The 8,000-nt window shown below is 34.2% G+C and overlaps 1 non-coding gene across 1 annotated transcript; it reads left to right on the forward strand.

Moving 5' to 3' along the window:
* The first annotated feature begins 236 nt into the window (after positions 1-236).
* LOC141699199 (small nucleolar RNA R71) lies at positions 237-343 on the forward strand. The gene has a single exon (XR_012565680.1). It is a non-coding gene; the product is annotated as a small nucleolar RNA R71 (small nucleolar RNA).
* The last annotated feature ends 7,657 nt before the right edge of the window (positions 344-8,000 follow it).

The following is an 8,000-nucleotide window of genomic DNA, read 5'->3' on the forward strand; positions in this document are numbered from 1 at the left end:
CCTTTAGCTGAGCAGCTATAGTCATAGCTGTATCCACCTCCAGAATTCCTGCTACCTTTCCTTGTGGCATTCTCTAAGTTGGGTTTTGATATTCATTAGCAGCCATCATTTCAATTAGCTCATAAGCGTCCTCATAGCTCTTAGCCCATAAGGCTTCATGTGATGCTGCATCGAGCATAAGTCTTGACTGTGCTCCCAAACCATTATAGAAGCAATTGATTACCATCTAATCAGGCATTCCATGATGAGGACACTACCTAGGCATCTCCTTGTAATGCTCCCAAGCTTCACATAAAGATTCTCCCGATTGTTGTGTAAATTGAGTAAGAACAATCCTGATTGTAGCTGTTTTTGCCATAGGGAAGAATTTAGTAAGAAATTTATGAGCAAGATCCTCCCATATTGCAATAGAACCTGCTGGTAGAGAGTGTAACCAGCTCTTAGCGTTAATTATTTATGGATTTAATTGATTGATTAATTCATTTAATCAATTAATTTTATTTATAAATAGTTAAATAAAATATAATTATTTATAATTAAGTCAAATAATTCCTAAAAATTATTTCGAGCTTTTAAAATATTTATAGAGTATTGAATATTCAATTAATACTATTATTAATTGAATTATTCGTATTTTATTCGTAGAAAATAGACCGTTCATCCGTTTAATACGAAACGAATGCGTCTAGACTCAGAAAAATATTTCACTTTCATTTAAAATACTTTCGAGACCCAAATTCTTTTGTTTCGAAAGGTCACTTGTTTTACGAGTCATTCGAGTCGATTATTGATCGATAAATCATATTTTTGACCCGATTTCAGTTTTAAACGAACCGAGTCAAACCTTTTGACGAACCGAGGCATGTGATACGTGAATTATGTGATACGTGAATTATGTGTTTACGTGCTATGTGAATTACGTGTGTATGTGAGTCAGAATTCTTATGTTTGACTGTTATAATTATGTGTGGGCTATCGTATGGGTAGACAATAGGGTGTTGACGCGCAGTTCGCCGAGTGATTATCGTTTAGACGATTAAAGTTGTACCTTTTAATTATAGATACGATTATTTCAAGATGATCAGGACCAGATGAAATGGATGAAGACTAGATTTGAATAGTATGGAATATTAGGTTTGCAGCGCTGCATGAGCAGTAGGCCAAATGATTAGTAGAATAAAGACGGTGATGTTTTGAGACAGAATGTCAGAAGAGATGCGTCTTTGCGAGTGTGACTAACTACTAAATCTCAAAGGCAAGTATCCCTATCATCACTTGTTGTTCAAGTGATATTTATTTTGAATCTTATTATGCAAGTATTCTTCTCTATTCCCACGTCAGAATAGATAAATATTTTACATATCGCTAAAATAAATGATTCTGTTTATGCAAGTATTCATCTGTTATTCTATGTTCAGAATAGTCAAGTGTTTTTACTTATCCAACTATCGGATTTATAAATAAATTAGACTTTGGGAAAGATGATGTTGTTTGGGTTTCCTGCCCAAGTGAATGGGCGAATGAAATTTATAAGGGTGTCGAATTATGACCCCTCTCAATAAAAGTTTTAAGATTGGATGGTTACTGATTTCTTAAGAGGCCGTGGCGGCGGTCCATCGAAGAGCTAGGTATTATACAGGATATAATACCTTTTTAGGTCGATATGTGCCTCGGGTGCCTCTTTATTTAGTTTGATATGCTTCGGCATACCGGTGTTACTCTGCGGCTGATCACCAGCGGCAACACACCGTCGTTCGAGATTTCCAATCAAAATTATTATATTGCTTTTGATAATCTTATAAGGAATGATTTATCAAGTGTTTTGGTTTTGAATAAAAGGTGAAATGTAGTTTTGATTTAGTTTCTGCTTGATGTGGATATTTAGTTTGTTGTTAAATATCAAAGGTGGTATTAGTATAGATGATTGATGTTGACTTCAGTATGGGATGTTGTGAGCATCAAAGTTTGTATTGATATCTAATTTGATATGACAACAAACTGAGTATAAATATCAAGAGTTCGGTTCCGAATAAAGTTTATAATTCAGTCCATAATCATTATTTCATGTTATTGTTGTTTACGATATTTTCGTAAACATTGTTTTACGAGTTTTATTCTCGTCAAAATTCAAAGTATTGCTGAATCATTTCGCTCGAAAATATTAAAAATATTTTGAATACAAATGAGGAACCAATTATCTGATTCTTTAATAAATTTTCTGATTCAGCAATTATGATTTTAAATGTTCTGCTCTAATGCAGATGTCGGTTTTATATCAAAACGACCATATATATACTATAATGAACTTGCTGAGCATTTCTTTCACTCATACTTGCCTATTTTTAAATTTAACCTCCAGTGAGGACTAGCTTGCGCTGTTTAGCTGCATAATTCAAGAAAGCAAAGAAGAAGCTTGTGGAATATGGTTGGTCCAGGGTTTGCGGAAATAGAGTAAGTTCTATTATATAAAGATGTGTTTTTTTATATATATATATGTATTAGTTATGTTATTAAATCATTGGTCTAGTATGCTTCTTTTCGAAGTTATACTAGTGGGTTAAGTTTTGAGTTTGGGAATTTATGAAAAGAGTTTGAAAAGAAAGTGAAAAATTATTTGTGGAATTTAGAATTCTTGTTTCTAGAAATGTAACCTTAAAAGATCTTGGATTAGTTTGGGGTCAAATATGCTAAATATCTTCCACTAGCATTTGCATTTTGATTAAACAGGTTAATTTGGATTGAGGTTTCATCGTGACGACCAAATCCTCTGCACCGGATTTGGGGGTGTTACAGTTAAGATAGGTACGAGGTGAATATGTTGACGCTATAGATATATTGAGTACCCAGAGCCTATAGTTGCAAGGAACCAATAGCAAGAAGGAGATTGGGTAAATTACCCTGATTTTCATGTGGTTTTAAGTGAAACTGAGATTAATTCTTTTGCGAATTTTGTATAAGGAGAGATAGATCAGTTTTAGTATGATCCAACTTAGAATTGTGTAGTAAGGAAAGATCCAGGCTGCAGGTAACGAGTTGATGAGAGAGCCAGTGCTGCAAGTTTCAAAGGCACCACTGTTGTGAGAAGTTTCTTATTACTTGTCAGACACTGCGCATGAAATGACACATCTACCTTATTAGGGACGACGAATAGTGTAACACCCCCAAATCCGGGGTCGGGGATCCGGGTTGTCATGAGTTCCATTTCCCTTAATAACACCCAATCTTAATAATTACTCAACTACTCTGTACTGTGACCCCACAATAAACACACACACCACACGTTATAGTCTCAGAGATGAACATCCAAAAATAACCACAAGTCATTTTATTCCACAATTATCTGTCCATACACCTTAAAAGGTTTTCTGAATAAATTTACATTTCTTTGCCATTATTACAATTCATAAATATACATAAATCTGGTACATTAAAAGTTGAAAGCCTAGCCTATTGGTAGTTCCTACCTCAGCTACGGCGGCATCAATGCTTCTAGAAAACTGCGGAACGTCTCCTAATCGCTTGCGAATCGGGAGCTTGGTCCTGTTCATCTTTTCTATCTGTTGTTGTGTGATGAAAGAAGAAAGCAAGGGTGAGCAGCAAGCCCACCAAAATAATATGTATAATGATTAACAATATGAGCCTTCTCATAGTACTCATGAAAGTCTTGGTCAAAAGAAATGAACCAAGTTTGATATCTTAATGCGATGAAGTCGTAAAATATTCAGTATATATACATATATACTTTTCAAAATATTGGAAGTCCTCTTCCATGCATAATATACACAGAGTCCCAGTGTATAACTGTATAAAAAATATCGTTGCAAGGTGATCTCATATATCTAACCTTGTCTCAACGTTTTTCTGAAAATCTTTGTCATTCATAAGACAATTATTAATTAGATATAAGTTTAAAAGATGAAGTTACCAAATACTTCACTACACTTATATCATTTTTAAAGCTACTTGAACTACCATTGTTCAAAGTATAATGAGTTTTCAACAGTTCATCACATAGATGAGACTACAAGACAAGATTTGAATAGATTAAATCTTTAAAATATTATTAAAGGAAATGAAGTTATGACATACTTCAATAAGTTCTGATATATATATATATATATCCACATATACATCTTCCTTTATACATTTCCTGAAAACCTCTGTCATGTAAAGTATGAATAGAATTGCAATATCCAATAAATTTGGAAAGGAAAAGAATTTTTGGCATAAACCAGATATCTTGCTGATCAGGCAAAGATACCCATAAGTAACCTTTTCTACTAGTAGATGGACGAATTCCCCACTGGTCATCACCCTGGTCGTAATAGGACCTTATACTGGACTGCCACTCAGCCACTTATGCATTTGATGGACTTCCACTGAGCCACTTACACTATCATGGACGCCCACTGAGCCCATATTGCTTATGCCGACTCAATAGATGGACTTACTTCCCGAACGTTGGGTAAGTAATCAATTCATTTACCAAAACTGCAACCGTGTTGCGAATATAAAATACACCACAGAGCCGGATCCCTCAGGTTTTGAGCGAGTATTTAAATCCCCTTAAAGAGGAAGATCTTAAATATAAAAATGAGTTTTGGGATCCGCTCTAACTTTTAAAAATCATTTTGAAGACTCGAAAACACTTTATAGAGTGTTTGGAGTAAAGCTGATTTAATGAAGTAAATCAGTCCCCAGAATATTTAGAAAATGACTGAATATTATTATTTAAATAATATTCCCATAAAGAATAATCTTTATAAAAATAATTGAAGTAGAAGTATTAAAACTTATACTTGAAACGAGTATTAAATAACCAAAGATATACTTATATGAAAGTACTATCTTTATTTGAATAATCGAAAATAAGTTTGATTATTGACACCTTATTCTTTAATAAAATAAAGAATATATCTCAGCAAATAATCGGAGTCATAGATCCTCAAATGAATATTCAAATAATATTCATTAAATAATATAAACTGAGTCATAAGCCCTCGAATGAATATTCAAATAATATTCAATAAATAATATAAAAGAGTCATCAGCCCTCGAATGAATATTCAAATAATATTCAAATAATAAAATAAAAGGAGTCATAAGTCCTCGAATGAATATTCAAAATAATATTCATTTAATATAAAGGAGTCATAAGCCTTCGAATAATATTCGAAATAATATTCAATAATAAAATAAAGTTAAAGTTATCGAATAAACCTTATTCGATTAATAGTTTTGAAAACTATGACCATATATATATATAAGTATATATATATATATATATATATTTATATCCATATATACAAAATCTACTCGGGATCCTCGACTCCCGATTTTAGAAAATATTTTCACCTTTGGGTCCCTATACTAAGGGTATATGCAAATTATCGCTATCCTCTAGCATAGGTATTATCACCTGAATCAACAGATATATATGGAAAGAATACGAAACAGGCATGCATATATATATACCATAGCAGCATGCTTCAATATATTGCAACATTTGCTAATTAACCAACATGCATCTATCGCAAGATAATGCAAATACATATATACATCACAACAACAGTTATAACGGGTAGAAAACTTGCCTGAGCGACTTGGGGTGATAAAAGGCTCGGGACGAGTCTGGTAACCTATAAACAACAAGTAAGTTGGAATTAAACCAAAGTCACTTGTAAATCTATACTTTAACTAACTTAGACTCTAACGCTTATTTTGCGCTTACTGACTCGCTTAAGTCACTCGGGTATCCTCGGCTCCACCATTTTTAATAATTTAACCTTTACGAGTTTTAAGGAAATTCCTTTGCGAGTGTCTTACCAACTGCCTAACACACTTACCATAAATGTTTCATACATTAATTAACCATTTTGGTCTTTAACCTATGTTTCAAAGTAAGGCGAGGGGAAAAGTTTCGTTCGCGAAACGCCGTTACATGAAACGGTCGTTTCTCCTAAACCGTGCATCGGAATCGAACGAACTACATATCAAAACAAAGCTCGTAAAATGAGCTATCTAAACATGGCAATGGTCATAATCTAGCAGGGGGTTCTCGGGTCCTAATGTTATGCACAAAAACAGTCTAAAGAAAATTGGACGTTACGACAGCTATGTTTACGCGATTTCCCAATTTTAAACCATTCAAAACCAACCCAATTCAACCTCAAATCCAATATACAACCAACATCCATCCTTATCACATCATAACAACCCCAACCAATTCAATTTTAACATTCATACTTATGCCTAAGCTTAACTTTAACCATACTTAAGTTCTTTTAATCAAAACAACAACATTTACCATTCCATTTCACTACCATTTCAAATCCCAAACTCTAAATCACAACATCAAGCTACAATATCACCCTACTAATCAAAATCATCTTATAATACATAGGAATCTAGGGTTTGGAGATGATATACCTTCCTTGAAGTGGTGGGAGGAGCTAGGAAGCCTTAAGAAGCTTTAAGAAGTCTTAGGAATGCTTGGATCTTCAAGGAAAACAAGAAAAATATCAAGTTAAAAACTTGAAAACACTATTCATTGTCTTCTTCTTTGATTAAATAAAGAAGATTGAGAAGGAATTAATGGCTTAAACTCATGATATAGCCCTAACTAAGCATGAAGATGATTAGGGAATTATCTTACCAATTTAGGAGGCTTGGATCTTGAGTTTTGAATTTCTTCCCCTTTTGAAATAGTAAAAGCCGAGAGCAAGCTTGCTTGGAATGAGAGAATTGATTTTTTTTTTATGTTTTGATGAAATTATTTGCTTGGCTTGGTTGATTTGATTTTGTGTTTGATTTAGTCAATTACCTTGTTGCCCTTGAATTTGTGTGGTTCTCATTCAACCACACCTCCTTCCTTCCCATGTCATGCCTATGTCATGTGGTGATGTCATCTTTCCCTCCTTGTCCTCTTCTCATTGGTTGGGTGACATCACTCTCTCTAATCCCTTTGATTAACTTCCTAATTGTTTACCTAATGACCTCTGATCTGTTATACGGTTCGCTTAACTTTCGTTCTCGTTCATCGTTTGAAGGATCATACCCGGGATCTTATTACTTAGGTTCCCTTAACCTTTCTCAATACATTATATTCCTTTTTATGATCCTCTATTATAATCCTTTAATTTAAATCCTTTTTATCCTGTTATCTTATACTCAATTCTCTCCGTATCTAGTGTATTTCCAGGAAAATCAAAGTGTTCGGATTTGGATTCTGACGATCTTTACATACACTTATATCCCATATAAAGTGCTAATAAAATCTCAGAATATCCATATCAGAACCCCTACATAGTGTGGCATGAAAAGTTTTCTCATTCAGCAAAAACACTATTCATAAGGGTTTCAAAATTTCCCAAAAATTGGGGTTATTACAGTCTCCCCTCCTTAAAAGGATTCCGTTCCGGAACCAGATAGAAATGAATAGGGATACCTTCTTAGTATTGCATTTTCTAACTCTCAAGTCAATTTTCCCACATTGTGATTATACTATCAAACTCTTACTAGTTTGATAACACTTCTCCTAAGCACTCATTCCTTCTTAATCTATACCCTTCCTGGTTGCTCCATATAGGTTACGTCTGGTTGCATGTCTATGCGCTCATATGCCCCTATTTGTCTAGCATCTGAATTACACTTCCTTAACATTGGTACGTGGAACACGTTATGAACTTGCTACAGGTTCGGGGGTAGGGCTAGCTCATATGCTAACTTCCCAAACGTCTTTATATACCCAAGGGTCCAACAAATTGTAGACTTAGCTTTCCTTTCTTTTCGAACCTCATCAATCCTTTCCAAGGGTTTCCAAGGGAATACCTATAACATTACTAGGTCCTTTATTTCATACTCTTTGCCCTTTTTGAGTCAAATCAGCATACCTCTTATGTCCATCTGGGGTTACTACCATCCGTCCTCTGATTAGATCTATTATATCCCTAGTCCTTTGGACTACTGCGGGTCCGAGCATCTTGCGCTCTACAACTTCA

This window comes from Apium graveolens, chromosome 11 (assembly GCF_009905375.1).
Source record: "Apium graveolens cultivar Ventura chromosome 11, ASM990537v1, whole genome shotgun sequence".
NCBI lineage: Eukaryota > Viridiplantae > Streptophyta > Magnoliopsida > Apiales > Apiaceae > Apium > Apium graveolens.